We start from the raw sequence: 25,613 nt of genomic DNA on the forward strand, positions 1-25,613 counted from the left end.
GTTAGGTTGTTTATTTGTGATTTTTCTTGTTTCTTGAGGTAGGATTGAATTACTATAAACTTCTCTCTTACAACTGATTTTGCTGCCTCTCATAGGTTTTGGGTCATTGTGTTTTCACTGTCATTTGTTTCTAGATATTTTTTAATTTCCTTTTTGGTTTCTTCAGTGATCTCTTGGTTATTTAGTAGTGTATTTTTTATCCTCCTTGTGTTTGTATTTTTTACACTTTTTTTCCTGTAATTAATATCTTGTCTCATAGTGTTGTGGTTGGAAAAGATACTTGATATGATTCCAATTTTCTTAAACCTACCAAGGCTTTATATATCACAGATAATATTCCATGAGCATTGAGAAGGAAGTGTATTCTGTTGTTTTTGGTTGGAATGTCCTATCAATATCAATTAAGTCGATCTGGCCTAATGTTTCTTTTATAGCTTGTGTTTCCTTATTTATTTTCATTTTGGATGATCTCTCCATTGGTGAAAGTGGGGTGTTAAAGTCCCCTACTATAACTGGGTTACTGTCAATTTCCCCCTTTAGGGCTGTTAGCATTTTCCTTATGTACTGAGGTGCTCCTACGTTGGGTGCATAAATATTTACAATTGTTATATCTTCTTCTTGGATTGATCCCTTGGTCATTAAGTAGTGTCCTGCTTCTTCTCTTGTAATAGTCCTTATTTTAAAGTCTATTTTGTCTGATATGTGTATTGCTACTCCAGCTTTCTTTTGATTTCCATTTGCATGGAATATCTTTTTCCATCCTCTCACTTTCAGTCTGTATGCATCCCTAGGTCTGAAGTGGGTCTCCTGTAGGCAGCATATATACAGGTCTTGTTTTTGTATCCATTCAGCCAGTCTGTGTCTTTTGGTTGCACCATTTAATCCATTTACATTTAAGGTAATTATCGATATGTGTGTTTCTATTACCACTTTCTTAATTGTTTTGGGGTTGTTATTTTAGGTCGTTATCTTCCCTTGTGTTTCCCGTCTAGAGAAGTTCCTTTAGCATTTGTTGTAAAGCTGGTTTGGTGGTGCTGAATTCCCTTAACTTTTGCTTGTCTGTAATGGTTTTGATTTCTCCATTGAATCTGAATTAGATCCTTGCTGGGTGGAGTAATCTTGGTTTTAGGTCTTTTCCATTCATCACTGTAAATATGTCCTGCCACTCCCTTCTGGCTTGCAGAGTTTCTGCTGAACAATCAGCTGTTAACCTCATGGGGATTCCCTTGTATGTTATTTTTTGCTTTTCCCTTGCTGCTTTTAATACTTTTTTTTTGTATTTTTTTTTTGATAGTTTGATTAATATGTATCTTGGTGTGTTTCTTCTTGGATTTATCCCATGTGGGACTCTCTGTGTTTCCTGGACTTGACTATTTTTCCCATGTTAGGGAAGTTGTTTTTTGTTTTTGTTTTTTTGCAGTACGCGGGCCTCTCACTGTTGTGGCCTCTCCCATTGCAGAGCACAGGCTCTGGAAGTGCAGGCTCAGCAGCCATGGCTCGCGTGCCTAGCCACTCCATGGCATGTGGGATCTTGCCGGACCAGGGTACAAACCCATGTCTCCTGCATCGGCAGGCAGACTCTCAACCACTGCACCACCAGGGAAGCCCGGAAGTTTTAAACTATAATCTCTTCAAATATTTTCTCAGACACTTTCCTTTTCTCTTCTTCTTGTCTTGCTAGTTGTTTGGCATGGTGTGTCCAGCACTGAAGCTTGCTGGCCCTTGGGTGGAGCTAGGTCTTCGTGTTGAGATGAAGATCTCTGGGAGAGCTCTTGCTGATTGGTATTACATGGGGCTGGGATGTTTCTGGTGGTCCAATGTCCTGGACTCAGCTCTCCCACTTTGGAGGCTTAGGTCTGACACCCGGCTGGAGCACCAATACCCTGCCAGCCACATGGCTCAGAAGAAAAGAAAGAGAGAAAAGAAAAGACAAAGCAAAAACAAAAAAACAAACAGACAGAACCCTAGGACAAATGGTAAAAGCAAACCTATACAGACAAAATCACACAAAGAAGCATACACATACACACAGGATCAGCCTTCCAGAACAAAGCCAGAGCCTATCCTATACAAGGTTTTGGTTAGCTTGGGGATTCAAGCATTGGCAAACATTTAGAAGCAGGAGTGTTTAGGGACTAACAGACTTTCAGGGGCGATTCTGTGGTCATTAGATTAAGACCTGTATTTCTTTTTTTAGTGTCATCTTTTCTAGGACAGTGGCTCTCAAATTTTAGTTTGTATCATAATCACCGGGAGAGTGTGTTAAAATACAGATTGCTGGGCCCAGTCCCAGAGATTCTCATTCAGTAGATCTGGAGTGAGGCTCAATAATTTAAATTTCCAACATGTCCTCAGGTTATTTAGCACTGCTGAATAAGGAACCACATTTTGAGAACCATCATGTAAGATTGTCTAAGAGCATCTTCCTTAATTTCCAAGTAAAGATTTTTGTTTGTTGTTTTTCAATTTTTTATTATTGCTTTACTGAAGAGTGAATTTTTATCAGAAAATTGAGCTCATTTTAGGCTTTGTGGGTTCAAGGGAGATAAGGAACATATAGGAGGGCTGGTTCCTCCCCACTCCATCTAGCTCTGCCCTGTGTAGGATACTCCCAATCTCTCTTCTCTTCCAGCCAAAATAGTGTAACATATTTATAAAAGACATTAATTAATTAAAGAATCAATGGCTTCCTGTTATCAGGTAGGGGTCTGGTATGTATTCAGTTAATTTATAAATACAGAGTTGAGACTCCTATGTGAAGTACTGAGAAACAACTGCATGTAATATTTTGGGACTTCCTGATAGCCACATGACATTTACAAGGTGAAATATTCAGTATACACTTGTTTTACCATCAAAAAGACCTACCATTACATTACTTTTTGTTAAAAATCATGAAATTTAGAATTCATGTTTTAAGCACTGATTTCTTCAAAAAAGAGATATATTACTATTTTCTTGCTTTTACATAGCAAGGAAATACATGCAGCTTGGCAAACATGCAATTTATTTTATTTATATTGAACCATTTGTTTTGCTGGGCAGTTTGAGTCTTTTTTCCCCACTAAAGAATTTTTTTTTTAAGAAGTTGCTCTTGAAAACATTGCCAATTAGTTTTAACTTCACAAAATTAATGACAACCTGATGAATGCCATCACAGAATACATCATTACTTGAAAATTTGGCAGTTATAAAGAAATTCACAAAGGCAGTAATTAAAATTAGCTGAAAAAGGCAAATTGCTTCAACTTGGTGTCTTCAACAAAACATATCCTTATATGTTAATGATGGCCCTCAGCGATATTTTCAACAACTTTTCTACATATAGTATAAATTGTGTTCTTTCATTTTTCAACTCTGATTTTTGGCAATGAATGAAAATGGAATGCAGTGTTAGCATTTCAAGAAGAAAACTAAATAACATAAAGTTATCTTGGTTTTGTAGTTATTCACATCTCTTTTATTCTAAAATTCTAGATTCACTATAGCAGTGGCATGACATCATTGTTAACTAATATGTTTCAGAAAATTTGAAGAACATAGAAACACAAATGTTTGATATGAACCAAATAAAACTGATGAAAAGCCAAGCCATACACCAAACAATATATGAACATTAATGTTTTTCTCAGTATAATACATATATGAAGAGGGAAGTGAGGAATACCCTTCAGCAGAGACAGGTATCAAAGTACTATCAATTTCACAACTGAATTGTTTAGAATCTATTTGAAAATAACAGTTTTTCAACATTTAAATTGTGCTACAGCACCAAAATAGTAAGTGTATGATTACAATTGGATTGAATAAAATACATTCTAACATAACTATAAAATATCCTTTAAAATAGAGTGTTAAATTTCAAGAACTGGTGAATTATATGGTATTTCTATGTGAATATTAGCTTATTTTGACTGGTATGTAATATAAAAAGTAATCGTTTCTTGTGGGGAAAAGTCTGTTAAATAAATTTTAAAATCACATCAAAGGTTTAAGCATAATATAACAGACTTCAGAATAAGAATGAAGTTAAATACTTTCCATATCAACAAATGGAATACAGCAAGAGCAAAAACTTAAGGGAAAATACATTTATTAAGGAAAAGGAAAGAAAAAGGCAATTAATGTTGTATTAACTTTGAATAGGAAGTACAGAAAGCTAGTGTAAATAAGAGGCATTTATGTATTTTATTCCAAATGACTATCCAGCTTTCCAAAAAGAATACGTTTGAAATCTTTACCACATAATGGATTTCTGTATGTAGTTCAGTCTATTTCTGGACTTTCTATTCATGTGCCAGTACTACACTAATTATAGGACATTTTCAGTATGTTGTAGTACCTAGTAAAACTACTTACTTCCTTATATATTGTATTTTCACTTTTAGTCTATATACCTACTAGTCTTCAATGTTTATTTCTCCTAAAGAACTTTAGTGTCTACTTGACTGGCTTCATTTTAAAAATACCACTGTTATATTTACTGGGATTGCATTAACTCTAAAAAGTCTTAGTTCAACTTATCTGACCCCAAGTTCCATTTGCTTTCTTATACATCATAATGTTTAAGAAACATAATCTCCAAATTTTACACAGATTTTAGAAATGACATTGCTTTTCATAAACAGTGGCACTCCATGCACTGTACAATCAAATGAAGACCGTATATTCAAGGATAATCGGGAATAGAATGACAAAAATCCACTAAAAATCCATTTAATGTCTTTATCCATTAAAGACATTCTTCTAAAAACACTAAGATATTTCAACTTATTTTATTAGGATTCTATGAAGTCAACAACAGACTAGAATACATGTTTTTGCAAAAGATTATTATATGCTCTTTAAAATCTGGAGGTCATTTCCTAAATAGTATTTTTTTATTGAAGTATAGTGGATTTACAATGTTGTGCCAGTCTCTGCTGTACAGCAAAGTTACTCAGTTATACATTCTTTTGTAATATTCTTTTCCATTACGGTTTATCCCAGGAGGTTGGATATAGTTCCCTGCATTATACAGTAGGACCTTGTTGTTTATACATTCTAAATGTAATAGTTTGCATCTACAAATCCCAAACTCCCAGGTTCCTAAATAGTATTTAATATTGCAAATAAGTATTTTCTTAAGGTATACTCCTATTTGCCACATTATAATATTCCTTCGAATCTTCATTTCCAAATGCTAATTTTTTTAGCTATAGATATTTTGACTAAAATAATATGACCAGAATATTATGATATATATTTCCTATCCTTCGGAATTTTTTATATCTGAAGACATTTATCCATTTGATAGTGACTGTTCTAAATCAGGAAACAAATGTGAATTGACAATGAAGAATTTTTTCTAATATTACTTAAAATTGGCAAAAAAAAAAATACTTTAAATACTAATGAGCAAATCATTACCTTTAAGGAAGTACTCTATTTGTGAAAGTTTAGAACTCATTTAAAGTAAAATAGCAGTTGTAAGTACCACAACCAAAATTAGTTCAACAAAACAACACGATACATGATGAATTAGTCTTTCGGCTTTAACTTTCAATAATATGTTCATATCTGACTCCATCACCCAAACATACAGTGCCAATATAAATTTCCTTCTTCACTTGAAATGGACTCTAATATACTGCACTTATTATTTTGAGACTCAGAAGACTGTTCTTACAATTTAATTTGAAAATACCATATTTTATAATTCAAGTTGAGAACTCACTTTCTATATGAAAAATATAACTGAAAATACAGTTAAATTCTTCATTTTCTACAGTGAGTCACTTGAAAAAGGTCATTTATCATCTAATTTGAATTAATGGTTGATAGCACCTGTTAATGAAACAAAGCAAAAAAATCTGATGAAGTTATGTATAGTTTCAGATTTTTTGCTTTATTTCAGTAATATACACACATATATAAAATATAATTATGCTTAATAGATTTTTATAAAATGTCAGTTACCAAACTAATTTTTGTCAGTTAAATTAGCGTGAACCTTTGGTTATCATTTATTGAAAGAATTGAGGGAACTATTGCAATTTATTTTAGTAAAAAGAATTCATTCTTGAAAAATGAGATCTATGAAATTTAATTTTCTTAGCAAGGGACACAATCTAAGATCAAGGAAACAAAAGCTATCATTTTCTAATGACAGAGGAAATGACTATTGCAAAACCGAGTTTGTAACTTACATTCAAAATAACTGCAAATGCTTGTCTTTATGTCTGACTTTCAGACACGTTTTCTACTGGCTGAGTATATTGAATTAGAATTGCACTGATCAGTTATTTAGCTTCTTCAATATAAATTGAATAAAAAGGTTTTCTGTCTTGGCTCAAATATCACCATCCCCAATATGTACACCCTGACTACTTTTTTTTTTGTAATTGAAACAAACATCACATATATACACACTCATAAACCTTAAGTTGGGATAGTTTTCTTTTTTCATAGCATTTCATTCTAAGAGAGTATATAACTTAGTTATTTATGGTGTTTACAGTGTTTTATCTGCCTCATTCCCTGAGAATATAACTGCCATGAGAAGAGGTTATTTATTTTGGTTTATTCACAAGTGTATCCCACAAACTGTATACATGGCCTGGAATTAAATAATTGTATATGAGTGAATAAACTATTACACTGGAACCTAAAGGGATCAATAGTCTATAGAGTTTACAAAAAGGTTTAAATACCTTTCTTCAACTTTATGGACTGTATGATTGTTCCATGGGAAAAAGAGGCAGTTATACAAACTTTAAAGTTTAAAGACGTTTAATGGGGCAATAATTTGGTATTTTCCAAACTAAACAACTACTCATCGGTATAGCAAGCAGGTCAGAACTGTTACTAAAATCCAATCAAAATGGTGGTGACCAAGACAAGATACATGATAGGCTTTGAGAGGGGACTAAAAAAAGAGGAAGCAAATTTAGATAAGTGAGGAAAAAACTACCAGAGATATCAGACTAGTTGAATGGCAAAGCAAAAGTCTAGGGTAAGCACTCTGTTTTTGTTTGTTTGAGCAAATCTTTCAAATACTTGAAATATGTAAGTTCAGAAAGAAATGGTATGATTTGGCAGAATCTGTCTTTGAAATTCAGAGCTTAGATTTAAATTTGTATCTGAGCTATCTATCTAAATGGAAATGCTTAATAAATTAAAAAGTGTTAACACCATGTTTAATGGAGATATGTTATTTAAGATAATCATTTTTTAAGAAATAAGAAAACTTATCTCCCATCTCTTTCCTTTAAGCTTCAGCCACACTAGTGGGCTATCACTGTAATATGCCACATTCTTTGAATTTTAATGTTGCTACTCCCCTGATTGAAATATTTTTCTTTCACAGTTCTGCCTACTTTCCATCACCTACCTCTCGGTTCAAATGTCACCTCTCCTGAAAGACCTTCATGAGCTCTCTAGCTAGCTAATATAATACCACTCAAACACTATCAGGCACTCCCTGAATCAGTTACATATATTATTGCTTCATAAATTATGTAGCTATATAGTTATATAAATATGTTTAATATATATATTTACATTATTTTCTGTCCCCTCAGTAGCTCCCCCCCATAAAAAGGAAAGTTCCAAGGGAGTTAAAAGGTTATTTTTTCCTTGCCTTATTCATCATAATATTCCTGGTACTCATAACAATGCCTGGAACATAGTTGCCATCCAATACATTATTCTTGAATCAATGAATTATTCTGAGCAGTCCATTAATTCTGAGCAGGAATAGCAACTCGCTAAAATACCTTAGGCATGTTTTGTTGACGTGGTCCATGTTAATATCTTCACTTGAGAACAAACTTTTATTTTGTCTTTTTAGAGACTATTAAACTCAAGGACTTAAATATAAAAATTGTCCCAAATATTTATGCATGGTGAAGTTGTGTTTATTAGTTACGAAAATAAAAATATGAAATTACAAATTACCAATTAAAATATACACATTAATAGAAAATTTGATTGGGTTTACTATTTTTAATAATGTAATAAACTATAATTTTTGTATACTATTCATTAGTATAGAGGGTAAGTAAGGCAGGGTCATTCAAGTCAAATCAATTTATGAACTACCAAAGAAGGCATATCATTAGTCTGAATACCAATAATTATTCCCTGCCCCTATTATATGTAACATATATTAAGCAAATTTATTTGTGTATGTATGTGTGTGTATGTATATATAAAGTAGGTATATATATGCATGTGTATCTATATATAATGTATGTATATGCATATTTATATATATGTATATACATTTTTCTGTTAAAAATTCTGGAACTACTCACATAGAGCAGTTGTTCTCAACCATTGTGGTTTCAACCCCCAGGGGACATTTGGCAACATCTGGAGACATTTTTGGTTTTTGCATCTGAGCAGTGCTTCTGACATCTTGTGGACAGATTGTGCTTCTGACATTTAGTGGCAGGGATGCTGCTAAACCTGCACAGGATGGCCTCCCATAACGAAGAATTATCTGACCCATATAGTCAGTAGAACTGTTATGGACTAGATGTTTGGGTCCCTTCAAAATTCATATTTAACATTTGTACTATAAAAGTTATATGCCAAAAATTTGATTACCTAGAGGGAACGGGTAAATTTCTAGAAACATACAACCTAACAAGACTGTATCATGAAAAACAAAAGCTGACCAGAATAATTATTAGTTTAATCAGTAATCAAATTGAATCTATAAGGAGATTGAATTGGTAATCAAAAACCTCCCAACAAACAAAGTCCATGCCAGATGGCTTCACTGGTGAATTCTCCCAAATATTTAAACAAGAACTAATACCAATCTTCTCAAACTCTTCTAAAATGTAGGAGAGGGGAGGACTCTTCCAAATGCATCTCACAGGCTGTGATTACTCTGATGCTAAAACTAGACAAGGATGACACAAGAAAATTACAGGCTAATATCCCTGATGAACATAGATAGAAAAATCCTCAAAAAAATATTAACAAACTGAATTCAACAAAATATAAAAAGGATTATACACCATGATCAAGTGGGATTTATTCCACAGATGCAAGGATAGTTCAACATCCACAAATCAATGTGACATACTACATTAAGAAAATGAAGGATAAAAATCATATATCATCTCAATAGATGAAGAAAAAGCATTGGACAAAAGTCATCTGAATTTATGTTTAAAAACTCTCAACACAGATATAGAGGGAATGTACCTCAACATAATAAAGTCTATACATGACAAACCCACAGATAACATCATACTCAGTGGTGAAAAGCTGAGAGTTTTTCCCCTAAAATCAGGAACAAGACAAAAATGCTCACTCTCATCACTTTTATTCAACATAGCATTAGAAGTCCTAACCAGAGCAATTAGGCAAGAAGAAGAAAAGGCATCCAAATCAGAAAAGTAAACCTTAAAGACTCCACCAAAAATTGTTAGAACTAAAAACAAATTCAGTAAAGTTGCAGGATACAAATATCAATATACAAAAATCTGTTGCTTTTGTATATACTAATAACTATCAAAGAAATTAATAAAACAATTTCATTTACAATTGCATCAAAAGAACACTCAGGTATAAATTTAACCAAGGAAGTGAAAGACCTGTACACTGAAAACTATAAGACATTGATGAAAGAAACTGAAGAAGACACATATAATTGGAAAGATAGTCCATGTTCATGGATTGGAAGAATTGATATTTTATAAAGGTCTATACTACCCAAAGCTATCCACAGATTCAATGTAATCTCTGTCAAATGTCCAATAAAGTTTTCACAGACATAGAGCAAATAATCCTATAAACTGTATGTAACCACAGAAGATGCAAAATAGCCAAAGCAATCCTAAGAAAGAAAAACAAAGCTAGAGGCATCATGCCTCCTTATTTCAAACTACATCACAAAGCTATAGTCATCAAAACTGTTTGATGTCAGCATAAAAACAGACACATATGATCAATGGAACAGAATTGAGAGCCCAGACATAAACTTACACATATATGGTTGATTAATTTATGACAAAGGAGCCAAGATATACAATGGAAAGCAAAAGTCTCTTCAGTAAATGGTGTTGGAAAAACTGGACAGCCACAGCAAAGGAATGAAACTGGAGCACTATATTATACCATACACAAAAATTAACCCAAAATGGATAAAGATTTGAACATAAGACATGAAACCACAAAACTCCTAGAAGAAAACATGGGCATTAGGCTTACTGATATCAGTCTTGGCAATGATTTTTTGGACACTACTCCAAAAGCAAAGGTAAGAAAAGCAAAAACAAACAAGTGAGACTACATATAAATAAAAAGCTTCTGCACAGCAAAGGAAACGATCACAAAAATGAAAAGGCAACCTCCCAAATGGGAAAAAATATTTGCAAATCGTATATCCGATAAGGGGTTAACATCCAAGCTATAAAAACTCATACAACTCAATAACAGAAATATACATTCCTATTTAAAAAATGGAAGGGGGATCTGAATAGACACTTTCCCAAAAACGATGTACAAATGGCCAACAGGTACGTGAAATGGTGCTTGACATCACAGTGAGAAATGCAAATCAAAAGTACAATGAGGAAAAACCTCACCCGTTAGTACAGCTATTGTCAAAAAGACAAAAAAACAACACATGTTGGTGAAAAAAGGGAACCTTAGTTCACTGTTGATGGGAATGTAAATGGGTGCAGCCACTATAGAAAACAGCATGGAGGTTCCTCAAAAAATTAAAAATAGAAGTACCATATTATCCAGCAATTCCATTTCTAGGTATTTATCCAAAGGATATGAAACACTAGCTCAAAAAAAAATCTGCACCTCCATGTTCACTGCAGCATTATTTATAATAGGCAAAACACGGGAAAAATGTAAGTGTCCATCAATGGATGAGTGAATAAAGAAAATGTGATTTTATGTTATATATATAGTTGACTCTTGAACAGCACTGGGGTTAGGGTTGCTGACACTTCATGTAGCCAAAAATCTGAGTATATCTCTACAGTTGGCCCTCCCTATCTGTAGTTCTGTATCCACAGATTTCACCAACAGTGGATTGTTTTGTAGTATAGTACATATTTCTTGAAAAATATCCACATGTAAGTTGACCCTTGCAGTTCAAGCCTGTGTTGTTCAAAGGTCAATTGTATATATATACAGTAAGTCCTTTACACAGGAACCTTCAAGCTATGAACTTTCAGACATGCAAACATATATTTGCATGTCCAATCACGAAAGTTAGTTCACATGTCTGGCATACATTGTCACATGCGTGCATCTTCTATAAGTGGTTGTGCTTGTGTTTACTGTACAGTACTGTATAGCGTACAGTAGTACAGTATCTTTGTTTCAAGTCCAGGATGTCTGGAAGCAAGCATAAAAGCAGCTGTGATGTAGCTAGTACTGCTAAGAAGCACCAAGCCATCACGATGGAAACAAAAGTGAAAATAATTGAGAAAGTGGAGAGAGGCAAAAAGATGGTCATTGTTGTAACATTGTTATAACATTGTTATAACATTGAATTCCTTGCTGTGCAACACAAGGAGCTTACTAATGAAGACCTGATGGAATTGGAGGCCCAGAGAAAGGATGAAGAGAGACAAGAGGAAGAAAAAGTAACTGAAGAACTGAAGAGACTTGTGATGCAGGAAATGGCAAGGGGATTTTCTTTATTTGAGGAGGCACTGTTAGTTTTTGAGGCACAGAACCCGAATGTAGAATGGTACACGAAGGTTGCAGCAGCTGTTCAGTATGCAATCCAGTGCTACCATGTCAACTATGATGAGAAAAAAGAGCTACTATCCAGATAACACTGGTTCATTTTTTCAAGAGGGTAGATAGAATTGAATCCAGCAAGGAATCAGAACTTGTGTCATCAATGTCAGGCATGAGTGAAATTGCAGCTTGCCCTCCATCTCCTATTGCTGAGGATCCTTCAGCGCTACCATCTCCCACCTCCTCTCCCTCTTCCAGTCAGTAACTCTTCTTGCCTTTTCACTAGACGTCAGCCCCTGCATGCCAGTTGTTATACTGTACTACTGTACTTTTCAAGGTACTACACTGTAAGATTAAAAGTGTTCTTTATTTTTTGTGTTTTCTTCTTTATTATTTGTGTGACAAGTATTATAAACCTATTACAGAAGAAAAAAAGAAAGGGACTGAGAAAATATTTGAAGAGATTATAGTTGAAAACTTCCCTAACATAAAAAAACCCTATTACAGTACAGTACTGTATAGCTGATTGTGTTATTTGGGTACCTAGGCTAACTTTGTTGGACTTACAAATGCAGTCTCAGAACAAAACTTGTTTGTATGTAGGGGACTTACTACAGACACACACAGGGATGTTATCCAGCAATAAAAAAGGAAATCTTGCCATTTGTGACAACCTGGATGGACCTTGAGGGTATTATACTAAGTGAAATAAATCAGACAAAGAAAAATACTATATGACCTCACTTACATGTGGAATCTAAAAATAAAACATAAACAAACCCTAAAAAACAAATTCATAGATACAGTGAATAGATCAGTGGTTGCCAGAGGTGGGAGGTGGGGGAATGTGTGAAATGGGTGAAGATGATCAAAAGGTACAAACTTAAAAGTGAAGACATCGCCCTTTCTTTTCAGTAAGTGCAGATAATTAAGCATAATTCTGAAACACACCAAGTCAGTAGGTGTATTTGAATAATAGGTGGGTTTGATAAAATTTTTTTATTAAGTATGAAATCCTTAACATTTGTATAGCTAACCAAGTAAAATTCTAAATAAAAATTCTTATAATCACTGTAAGAAATGTGTGGGGAATACAAAACTGAAAGCATCTATATCCACCTTTGAGCTTTTTCCTTTCAGGTAAAGTCAAGATGTATTTTTATTAGAGTCTGCTAACATCTTGCTTTCAAAGAAATTGAAGCTGTATAAATAATTCATCTTGATATCAATATTTTTAAAGCACATTTTTATTGTTTCTGAAAGTAGTCATGGTGTTCAAATATAATTCACTTTTAAACTTTGAAAGTGTTTAATACTTGGTATTAATTTCAAGTTGACCTAAAGTAGGCATGTGTATATGTGTGGATGCCTGCATGTATGTTGCATGTTTAAGAAGTATATTAATATCATAATAAATTTAATATTATAAGATGGGAATTAAACATGTGACATCAGAGTACACTTATACTAACAAATTATTTCTCTCAGCATCAAGTTCAATAGAAGTAATCACATTTCTAGCTAATGAATTCTTATCAGCTCCTACTATCCTTGAAAATAGGTGACACATTAAGTTACATTATATATTGTACTCATGAACTCTTACCTGATGTGCAATTTTTTAAATAGACTTTTCCATTAACATTTACTGAAAGACTAACATTTTTCATAAAGCAAATAGTAACTTAAAATAATCACAGTATATTTTTAATTTACCAAATACATAAACTTAAATTGCTACTCTTTAGTGCTATTGTGGCATTGTTTCATTCATTTGTTCATTACCTTTGTTTATTTGTATCACTAACCTCCTCATCATTAACTGTGTTCTCTCCCTGATTTCACACATCCCATTAGATGCAAATGCTTGTCATTTATACTTCCTTACCATCTTTGAAATTTACCTTTATCTTCCCTTTTCCATTATGCTGAATTTGTTTAATGCATCATGAATGACATCATGACATAACTAATAAGAAGCAACCGATTGTGAAGACTATGGTGTCCTTATTTGTGAGGGAGTGGGTTTATCTAAAAGATGAGGTTCTTCTTAGGAAGGTAAAATAAGTTTATTCTGTTTTATTATCCCCCCATGACAAAATGTTAGCAAGTTCTTCAAAACACAAAACAAACCAACCAGCAAACGATATTATGACTCCATGGATTCCATGATGATGAAGAGTTGGTAACACTTAATGAAATCAGGAAATTTTAGTAAAATCTAGGCCAGCAGAAGTGGCTCTGCCCGGGCCAAAAATGCAGCTCCACAGCTGCACTGGGTTGGCGCTTACTCAAGATTCATCTTTAAGGGTCTCAACAATCTGCAGTAGCCTAGACACTCCCTTTTGTACTGTGTATGTCATATCCAGTTAAAGTGCTTACTCCCTTTTGCTAAAAGCACCCTGCATTTTCCTCCTCCAGCTTTACTGTCATTTTAGTTTCAATCTTAAATGGCACCTCTGTCCTATCTTTTTCTAGTTCTCAAGTGGATTTAACTTCTAACTTCACTAATTTCTAGACATGCTTGTTTCCTAAGAAATTTCTCATAAGCATTATACATTATCTCTAATTAAACCTACTTGTATGTAACACACACACCATCCTAAGGATAAATTCAGAGTAGAGATTATACACCATACAACCATTTTCACATGGTGATTCTTAATGACAAACTGTCACATGTTGAATAAACATTTTCATGGTACTTTATCATATAAATTGATAATGTTATAGGAAGCACATAATATACAGATTATAAACTGTTGCAGTCATGGACGTTAAGTTGCTCATATTTCCTTTCATGAGAGAAACTCTTACAAGGAGTATCCCCACCTGACTGCTTCCTATTGTAAGTGCCTTCAGGAACTGTCTCAGCTTCCAGGTTGAAGCCATGAGCATCTCGGAAAACAATATTGGAGGATATAGTATTACAAACATGAAGGGGAATGCCCCACCCAGTGTAATGCACAAGGACTTTGAAAAGTTCAGGAAGTAGAATGCATACAAGGATCATGGAATTGGCTGGAATCTACAAAGTTACACTGACACCCTGCAGAAGGATGATGATAATCTGCGTATAGCTAAGGTAGGGAGTCAGAGAGCCTCTGCTGTCATTTAAAAAGAGGGCTTTAGCTCTTACAGTGTGGGACAGGACCAAATGAGGAACAGACTCAAGATATTATTGTTAAGAACACTGAGCTACAGAGACTATTGAATGCTCAGCCTAGGCAGGTCTGTTATGCTGTGTTTAGGGTCCTGGCTGAGAAAATCTGCATTACTGAAGCTTAGAACGGGAATATCTGTGGGGATTCCTCTGAAGATTTTAACTGTGAGCCCTCAGAGTCTTCAGAGGGAGCTCAGCCTTTCCCATTAAAGTATTAGCAGTTCCTTGACATGAGAATAAGCTGCAAAGGTCTCTTCCCTGCCAGGCAACAAGTGCCCCCTCAAGAGCTGTCCCCACCTTCTTTTCTGGCTACCAGATTGATAACTGGGGTTAAATTCCAGAATAGCTCCAATGCATATATGTCCATTTTGATAACTCATAAAATCATCATCAGATTGGGTAGATGCAGCAATAATTCATTGTAGGATAGAAATGGTACATCGTGGATCAAGCCTGAGCAGGACGAGAAGGCCTAAGTAAATTGCATGAGTACACAGCCTCATGTCACCCATGTTTTCATCCTTCCCTCATCTTATATATGGGTATATGGAGGGAATATGAAAAATCCAAGCTTGGTTTATAGATAGATTGGCTCAGTATACAAAATGAACCCAAAATAAATGGAGGCTACATTGTAGCCACTCAGTGGTAACTCTGAATGACAGTGAGTGTGTGAAAATCTTCCCAATGGACAGAGCTATCGTTACAACCATTCATTGACTTTATGGGAAAGGAGATGTGGCCAGAGATGAGAAAGTGTGGAATTATGGGCAGTGGTGAATGGCCTCAAAATTAAAAGACTGGAATATCAGATAAAAGAGGGTCTACAGGAGAGGCATGCGGGTGGACATATGCAAAGGGGCGTCAAGTGACATTTTTCATGTCAGATATAAATGCCTATCAGCAAGCACTCACCATGGAAAGAATACTGAACAACGACGTAGACAAAATTACTCTGCCAGTTGATACTAAATAGTCTTTGTTATTGGCTATGCCAGACCTGGCATGACAGGTATAGGAATGGAGTAATCAGTGGGTAAAAGATGGAGATCACACAGGAAACCAGCAGCATGAATTCTAACAATCTAGCTTCTGCCTTCTAAGAAAATTTAATCTCTCAGAAAAAAACAAACAAACAAAAATAACAATTCTGAATCACCCATATGGCATATTTCCTTGGGAAGACAAATTATCCTTTGTTACCAGGGGTAACAAGTCATTCTCACAGAAATTGGCGTCTATTCTGGTTATGGAGAATTTTTTTCTTACCCTCAGAGCCCCAGTCAGCACCACCATCTAGGGAGTTACAAAATGCTCGATATACAGGCATGAAGTTTCACACAGTATAGCATCTAGCCAAGGAACACATTCACACTGAAGGCAGTACAGGACAATGCAACTGATATATACACCTCATAGAAAATAATTAGTATGGTTATTTCTTGATGAAGGAAGCCCAATAAAACTCATGTTACCATTACACACACCTTAAGCTTTCCCAATAGACCCATGAAAACTCAGAATTGCAGTGAAAGTGGCCTCTGTGTAATAATTGCAGCAGAACTCTACGTTCTAGATATAAGGTTAAAAATAGAATATAATGGTATAATCACATATTTTCTAAACACAGATCACAATTTATGTATTAAATATTATATATATTTTAGACAGATGAACAGAATTAAGCATATTTAAATCTATATTACAGAAATAAATATGATTCACCACTTGAGTCTTTGACTATATTTTCAATTGGGAAAAAAAAGGAAGCCAGAATAAAACAGACCATCAGATTAACAAACTCATTTCCACTCTCAATTCTCAGAGCTAATAACAGTGTGCCACAGGAAATAGTAAAATAGACAAATGAGGACATACAATGAACTGACTAGAAATTGCATAATTTCAGGTATAGTATGATTTGAGGAACTTTACAGAAATTATGTTTACCCCAACTATCTCACACAAAGCGCTGAAATGCTACTTTAAATTACATCATTTGTTTTTTCTTTTAGTGTACTGCTCCCGATACACACCCTATATTTAAGTACAAAATTCTTAGAGATGGATTAGAAGGGAAGGTTCTGCTTCCAGAAATAGTAGTCTAAATGGTTAGAGCCAGTCCCACTTATATATTGTCGGGAAAAATAAGTAATCTTGTCAACAAAAGTTCTCTCCCTACCAACAGAGAACGGGCAGAGAACAATCACATAACTGGATAAGTACTAATAGATTATACGTATGTAAGGTAAAACAAGTGATTATGGGGTCTGGACAGAATTTCATGCACTTTATAGAGAAAAGTATAAGAGACAAAAACTTCTCTCATTTCCTTGAGACAAGAAAATACACTTTGTGATTGCTTATCTTATGGGGGCCTCCTAAATTAATGTTGGAGGTTTGTGTTTACAGTTCCAGAATCAGAAGGCCCAGGACCTTGTGCTGTAAAATTAAAAGGTCTTGTGTTCTCAAGAATACACGCTAAGGAGGAGAGAAGTTTCTCCCTCTTCTTCTTTAAACAGAGAAGACTTAATCATCACAAAATTTAGACACACACTCCTACTAAGGCCGTGAGGGATATCGATATAAAAACATTAAAATTTTTTAAACTTGCTTTACTTCCATAAATGCCTTTTAATTTTGAGTCAAGTCAATTGCTCTCAAAATTCCCCTTGGGTATGCTTTGAATTTATAAATAAAATTTTATTAATACGGATTGATGGCATGGATTTCTTCACCAGTTATATAGTTCTGTTTCTTTAAGAGATATCTTCCCTGAATGGAAGAGATGACTGAGAATTCTGTTTAATAAAGGTGGCTAATTTAATAGATTGGTGATTTTGAAAATGAAACCATTCAACGCCAAGAAAAGGTGCCTTTTCTCCGAGGAACCAATACCACAGAGCCCAAGCCTTTCCCAGACAGATCATGCCCCTTAGGGTTTTAATGTGGGGACCAACACTGGTGCTGCCAGATTTATTTTCCTAAAAATGTGGCAAGGGTGAAAGATCTAGCTCTGCTATTCACTATACAATCCTTTGTTTAAGCACCTGCATTTCTGACACACAACGCATTCTTGCTTTCCAAACCAAACATACTCACATTCATTTTCTACTTTTATTGGTCAGTGGCATTTCTGCTTTCTAAATTAAAAAAAAAATGTCTCCCACTGTTTCTCCTTTTTCTATTCTCAATAAAATTATTCATTTTTTACCTCATTTTTCTGTCATTTCAGCAGGATTTTTAGTAGAAGGACAAATAAAGGGTGGCAGTTGCCATCTTAAACTAGAATCCTAAACTATAATTCTGACATGTGTCCTTTATTCCCACAGCCTGGAATATTCTTTATCGCCTGCCTTATCCCTAACATATACCTGAGAAAATTCTTAGGTAAATTTGAAGACACAATGAATCCTCCCTCCAGATTGGCATCTGAAACCCTTTCCCATGTTTGAAGAATTTATCAACATGTAGTTCTTATGGAGAAGTGATAATCTGCTTTCTACTACCAAAGTCACATAGTTCAGATGCTAGACTTCTTTGTTCCTTTGACAACTGACATGTTGAGTATGTGTATTGTACCTAAGACATTCCCATTTGATATACAATCTGGGGCTTTGAATTCAGATAATAATGGCAGAGAGAACCTTCATGTTAGATAAACAATATATTTCCCGTAAGTTCATGTTCTGTGTAGTTAACTGTGGTTGATCTCTGATATACTCAACCACGATCTTGAAACAGAGCAGAACCCTATGATCCTTCCCTGCCCATGTCCTTAGCCTGCCTCTTGTCTGTTGAAAAACTTTAGCCAAAGGATAAGTTAAATCAGAGAAGTGAGAGAATGCAGAAACAAAGGAAAGCAGTCAAAGGAGACAAAATAACAATAGTTTAGTCATTAAGCAAAGTCAAGGACCTTTAGTTCCTCCTCAAAGACTGTAGATAATATTCTGAACCATATCCTTTGAGCTGTCTTACAGAGACTAAAACCCTCAACAGGTGGAAGAAGTTAACTACATGGTTGCCACAATTCCGAGAACTGGCCTCAAAGAAATGAGAACAAACCAACCCTGGTACTACAGAGTAACTGTATTTAAAACAATGAAGATGACACTGATCAGACCACTGCATGACTAACTTCAAGATGACTGTCAGAGCCGACTGTGCTGTTTCTGCCTTAGCCCCCTCCCTCCATCTGTAAATGCTCTTGCCCACTGATTGTCAGTGCGGGGAATAAGCCTTTGGGCAGGAGTCTGCCCTCTTCCTTCCACCCCTCCCCCACTTGATAGCCTCTGAAAGCAAACTTTCCTTTCCACCAACCTTGCCTCTTTATTGGCTTCAAAGGGCAAGTAGCCAGACCCCCACTTGCGGTAACAATTTTGACTGATACAGATACTGCAAACAGGGTACAGGTTTCTAGCAAGAGACCCTCAGGAAGTAGAAACAATTCGAAGCTTGGGTATTTTGCTTAATTCAGACTTAATGCGGTAAAAATTTAGTTTTAGTATTAGAATCTGGGATTCCAAGACATGCACTAAAGAGGTAACTAAATTGATATAGAGGATCTACTAGAATGAGGTGCTCATTGGAGCCTTTAGGGTTTTAGTTGGCTACTCCCTAAAATAGGAAAAGGGACACAAGAAATTTAATAACTGCAGTGTGGATTGGCTGTCACCAATAACACAGAAAGCATAGAGGAAGAAAATACCATGCTAAAATTCTAATTTTATTCATCAATCCAGGAATTCTGTGACCTTGCTAAAGAATATCTTACTGCCTGTAGCCTCAGGGTAAAGAAAGCCGATGAAGTTTGATCCTGTTTTGGTAAATCACGGCTCTATTTCATCAAACTGAAGACGCTAGTAACTGTTAAAGTAATATACCATTATTTTAGATACCAGCACTATGAAAAAAGAAACAAAAATTACTTACCTCAACTCCTTTGGAAGCACAGAAATGAGACCGCTGGTCACAGTTGGCCTTTTGGAGGGCCAACATTCAGCCTACCGTACTCCTCATCTATCGCTGTCTTTAAAAGTATAACCAAGCAGGACCCTATTGGGCCTTCCCAGAACACACCCCTCCCCGCCCACTTCCTCTTCCTGCCTCTTGTCTGTAGAAAAACTTTAGCTCCCTAGGCTTTCCCTGAGTTCCAAAGTGAATTTAATCAAAGTGAGAAAATACAGAAAGAAAGGAAAACAGTCGAGCAAGACAAAATAATAATGGTTTAGCCATTAAACAAAGTCAAGGATTTTTAGTTTTTCCTCAAGGGCTATAGATAATATTCTGAGCCACATCCTTTGAGCGTTTTGCAGATACTGAAACCACCACCAGGTGGAAGAAGTTAACTGTATGCTGCCCACAAGCATGTAGACCCCAGACAGGTTGGAACCAGAAGGTTAATGATGCTGACTCCCAATTACCTCATCACCAACCAACTAGAAGAATGTTCACGAGCTGATCATGCACCCCATCACCCACCTCCCTCACCCTATCTTAAAAACCCTTTCCCTGAAAGCCTTCAGGGAGTTGAGGCCTTTTAAGCACTAGCTACTCAGATTCCTTGCTTGGCACCCTGCAATAAACGCTGCACTTTCCATCACCACAACCTGGTGTCAGTAGATTGGCTTTACTGCATGTAGGCAAAGGGACTCAAGTTTGGCTCAGTAACAAAAGCAGTATTTCTCAACCTTGTCTATGCATTGGAATTGACTGGGAGCTTTAAAAAATCCTGATGCCAGAGTTCCTCCCCAGGAATACCAATGCAATTAGTTTGGGGAATGACTTGGACATTAGGAATCTTTAAATCTCCCCAGCTGATTTTGAAACAGCCCATGTTGAGAAACAATGAATTAGGTAGCAGCTGAAAATCCTCTGGGGATTGTCAATTAAAGACAACTTTGAAAAGAGGCATTATATCAAAAGATTTTCAGTGTTTCATTTTCACAATTTACATTAGTATTTATATTATAGAAACTCTGGGGACTGTAGATAGGAGGTATTCTGAGTACATAATTACAGAGTGGCTGAATTAATACCAGTCTATCTGCTAGAGTTTCTAGATTCACTACGGTAGCATAACAGCTGTGAGTGGTCCACACAATTGACCAGGTGCCACTGATAGACAATGCTAAATTGAATGAAAATGCCAGCAAATCCAAGTACTATGTTGAGAAGTAACTTGAAACAATTTTGACAGAAAGAAAAATGCTGGAGTGAATTTAACATGGACCATCCACTCCCCAAAAATCCCCTGGAAGGGCCCAAAGGACATTTTCTCCACCAAGGGCAAGGGATATACTTTGAGGAGGGGTGTCATCATCTTTGACAAGTGATTTTTGTGGCAATTTTGTATAGAATATAGAGGCTGGTAGAATTTTCTGTGGTTGAAATGGATTCAATTCAACTGCAATTAAGGGAGTGAGATGACCCCAAGGAGGTAGAGATCAAATAGTGGCACAGAGCTCCAGAGACAAAATGGGTATGGTTGTCAGGATAGATTTCAGATCTAGTATAGTTATCAAAATGGTCTGCCTTAAGGAATCTTTGTAGGTTTGTGCTAATTGTTCATGACCCTGAGGACTGAAATACAGGGCAGCTTCTCAAAGGTCAACTTTATTTTAACTACACTTTACTTTTGATTGTATAACTGAAAAATATATTTGTATGTATATTTACACACATATGTGTATGTACATATATACACACACATATACATATATATATGGTGTGTTTATATATGTAAAATAAAATCCTATAAACAGATTTTGAGTCATAGTGCCAAACACATTTCCTAGAAATGTGTGAATTTAGAGACTCAGAACTCATTGAATGAAAGGGAGATTATGTACTGCTGTGAGACTCTAATAATTTCTGATGTATGGACTTGGGTTCTTCCTCTTAGCTTCTTCTCAGTGGGGCCAGGAAACATTCTTCAAGGTAACTATGCCTAAGGAGAGAAAAATGCAAAGATACTTCAAGGAATTTTAAAGACAGACTGTCAGGTAAACACCTCAGATACTGTCACATTGTTATGTCAAACAGCTGTATCATTTTAAACATCACCAGAAGTATAAACTAGGCCCCATTGTTCCATATACTTTAATTATTATAATTATTATGAATGTTATTTTCAATGTGTGAATTACATGAAAATTCATTTTAGAAAACATGATTTTGATTCACATTTTCCTTTTGAGATATAGCATATTTTTGTATCCATTCATATTTCCTTGGAATTTTTTTGATGTCCTAATTTTTTGATTGGGTGGTTTATCTTTTTAAATTTACATTTAGAAATTCTTGATATATTCTGGATACTAATCTATTTTCAGTTATATTTGTGCTAATTATTTTCTCTTTTTAGAGGGTTTTTCTAATAGACTTTATTTTCAAAGCAGCTTCAGGTTCACAGGAAAATTAAACAGGAAATACAGAGAACTACCATATACACATTGCCCCCACACACAATCTGCCACACCAGGGTAGAACATTCGTTACACTTGATGGACGTACTTTGACACATCAATTTCACCCAAAGTCCATAGTTTACATTAGGGTTCGTTCTTGGTGCTACACTTTCTGTTGGTTTTGACAAATATATACTTACATGTATCCACCATTATTTTATCATACAGAACAGTTTCACTGCCCTAAAAATCATCTGTGATCTGCTTATTCATTCCTCCCTTTTCCTCAACCCGTACCCTAGTATAGGTTATTTTTCTGGTGGAAAGTAAGGAGGGGAAACAAATAGTAGAAAAATACGTATAAAAGAGTATGTTGCAAGTTGATGTTTTCCTTGGGATAAAATAGAGTTGGGTTGAGTGGATTGGGAATGCCAGGTGAAAAGGGCAGATTGCATTTGGAAATGGGGTAGTCAGTAGAGACCAGGAAGAAGAGGGAGTTAGTCACGTGGGTATCTGAAGAAGAGCCTTTCTGCAGAGGGATTAGCAAATGAGAGGCTCTAAAGTGGAGCGTATCTGCCTTTATGAAGGAAGAGGGGAGGCCAGTAGGACTGAAGCAGGGTGAGGAATTAACAGGAAGTCAGATTACTCAGGTGCTTGTACCTAGCCATTCAATGAGTTTTGCTGATTTGTGGTTTCCTCTGAGTGAAATATCAAGACATTGGAGAGGTTTGAGCAGAAGAGTGAAATGGTTTGATTTATGATTTAAAAGGATCACCCTAGTCGCACCCTTGAGGACAGAGAGTAGTGTGAAAGGAAGAAATTTACTGTAATCTAGACAAGAGATCACGGCATACTTGGATTGGGGTACAGTGGGCATAGTGAAATGTGGCCATATAATGCATTTATTTTAAAATTAAAGAGAACAGATTTTCTGGAAGATTAGATGTGAAGTGAGTGAAGGAGAGAAAGTATTGAGTCACACATAACCCTATCTTTCTGAATTCAGTTTGTAAAGGCTGATGCAAGACTCTTTAATGTTCATTTCATCATCAGGAGCACCCAGTGCCCAGTAGCAGCTGTGCCAGCAGGAACAGAAATAGTGATGACAGCATCCAGGTTCTCTGGGAGTAATGTCAACAGTGGTCCTCAGTCATCAGCAGCAGTAATGGTGGCATTCCAACCTGACACTTATTTTAGTATAATCTGTTGTTGGATCCGTTGTGGATCATGCTATCTGTTCCTGCTCCTTTCCCAAGCATTATTTGAACTATACAAATATTTGAGTTATGTTTTAAATTCATTGCTACTAGGTTAACTAGAATTGATTTCTATAAATAAGAAACTTGAGTTATACAAAGATTCTTCTGAGTCTCTAAGTACAAGCACAAGGATTATATTTTATTCAGTTTGTGTGCAGGGGCCAGTTACACAGTCATGCCTCAAATATAGCTTTTTGTTAAATAAAGGAATGAACTATTAGTAAAGGAGTAAATTGAGGGATGAATTAAATTAATGGATTAAAAATATTTGGGGTTGTATTATCTTCTGAAGTGTCTAAGAATTTTCTACCATAGAACTTTTATTTATTTACAACTATATATTAGTTTAAAGTGGGGTATATTCAGAAGGCAAAAAGGCAGCATACATAATTCAAAGCAAAAGAGTAATCTTTCGGCCGGCAGCGTCCACCAGAGCCACGGCGAGAGCCAAGGCCCGAGGCGGAGCGCGTGGCAGCCGCCGAAACACAAAACTCTCTGTTCCCTCTCCTCGCTGAGCGGCGCCGCGTCGCTCGCCTCCATTGGCTGCCCTGAGCGAGCGCCTCTGCCCCAGGAAAAGAAGAAAAGGCAGTGAAGAAGACCACCATTTCCCCCCACAGACCAAAAGGAGACTAGAAACCCTTTCTTACATGATTGCTGGGGACACGGTCTTCAAGCAGTCACAGTGGCGGGAACAGCAGCAGCAGCATCAACAGCCCGTGCCAGGCCAGCTGGGTGGAGAGCAGCTTAAACCACCCCTCCGCCCGGTCCAGCCCCCATGCGCCCTGGCCCCAAGTCCGTGCCGGGGCGATACACACTGTGTCAAGGCCCTTACTTCCACATCAACCAGACCCTGAAGGAGGCCCACTTTCACAGCCTACAGTACCAAGGACGGCCTCCCACATGATGTGCCAGCACTTTCTTGCCTTCTGTGAAGGGACAGCGCTGTGCAGATATGATATATCAACGATGTTTTAAAAAAATTGCACCAAAAAATGCCTGTTGGCTTTTCAGTCTGTATTTGAAATAACAGGGTAATAGGTCACTGTTTACTTGTGGTTTTGCTGCACTGCTGCGATTTCAAAGGGGCTTTGAAGCAGTTTTTTATAGGATTCTTTTGAGGGTGGATATCAAATCCAGGGCAAGTTAACAGTAGAAGGAAATCTCATCTGCATGTCGAATCAATAGTTTGTCCAAGTCAGGCTAATTTCCAGATCTGTCAATTAGAAATGCTGCTTTCTGTAAAAAGGTCCTTTAAAAATGAGGGATCTTCTTTGGAGAAATGCCTGTTTAGGTCTTCTGCCCAGTTTTGGATTGTGTTGTTTATTTGATATTGAGCTGAATGAGCTGCTTGTAAATATTGGAGATTAGTACTTTGTCAGTTCCTTCGTTTGCAAATATTTTCTCCCATTCTGAGGGTTGTCTCTTCTTGTTGTTTATGGTTTCCTTTCCTGTGTAAAAGTTTTTAAGTTTCATTAGGTCCCATTTGTTCATTTTTGTTTTTATTTCCATTTCTCTAGGAGGTGGGTCAAAAAGGATCTTGCTGTGATTTATGTCATACAGTGTTCTTCCTATGTTTTCCTCTAAGAGTTTTACAGTGTCCGGTCTTATATTTAGGTCTTGAATCCATTTTGAGTTTATTTCTGTGTATGGTGTTAGGGAGTGTTCTAATTTCATTCTTTTCCATGTAGCTGTCCAGTTTTCCCAGCACCACTTATTGAAGAGGCTGTCTTTTCTCCATTGTATATTCTTGCCTCCTTTATCAAAAATAAGGTGACCATTGGTGCGTGGGTTTATCTCTAGGCTTTCTATCCTGTTCCATTGATCTATATTTCTGTTTTTGTGCGAGTACCATACTGTCTTGATTACTGTAGCTTTGTAGTATAGTCTGAAGTCCGGGAGCCTGATTCCTCCAGCTCCATTTTTCTTACTCGAAATTGCTTTGGCTATTCGGGGCCTTTTGTGTTTCCATACAAATTGTGAAATTCTTTTTCTAGTTCTGTGAAAAATGCCATTGGCAGTTTGATAGGGATTGCATTGAATCTGTAGATTGCTTTGGGTAGTATAGTCATTTTCACA

At 36.0% G+C, this 25,613-nt stretch overlaps 1 pseudogene; it reads left to right on the forward strand.

Moving 5' to 3' along the window:
- The first annotated feature begins 10,498 nt into the window (after positions 1–10,498).
- On the forward strand, positions 10,499–24,441 carry LOC112412059 (protein FAM104A pseudogene; annotated as a pseudogene).
- The last annotated feature ends 1,172 nt before the right edge of the window (positions 24,442–25,613 follow it).

The sequence above is a fragment of the Neophocaena asiaeorientalis genome, unplaced genomic scaffold (genome assembly GCF_003031525.2).
Source record: "Neophocaena asiaeorientalis asiaeorientalis breed wild unplaced genomic scaffold, Neophocaena_asiaeorientalis_V1.1 scaffold395, whole genome shotgun sequence".
Classification (NCBI taxonomy): domain Eukaryota; kingdom Metazoa; phylum Chordata; class Mammalia; order Artiodactyla; family Phocoenidae; genus Neophocaena; species Neophocaena asiaeorientalis.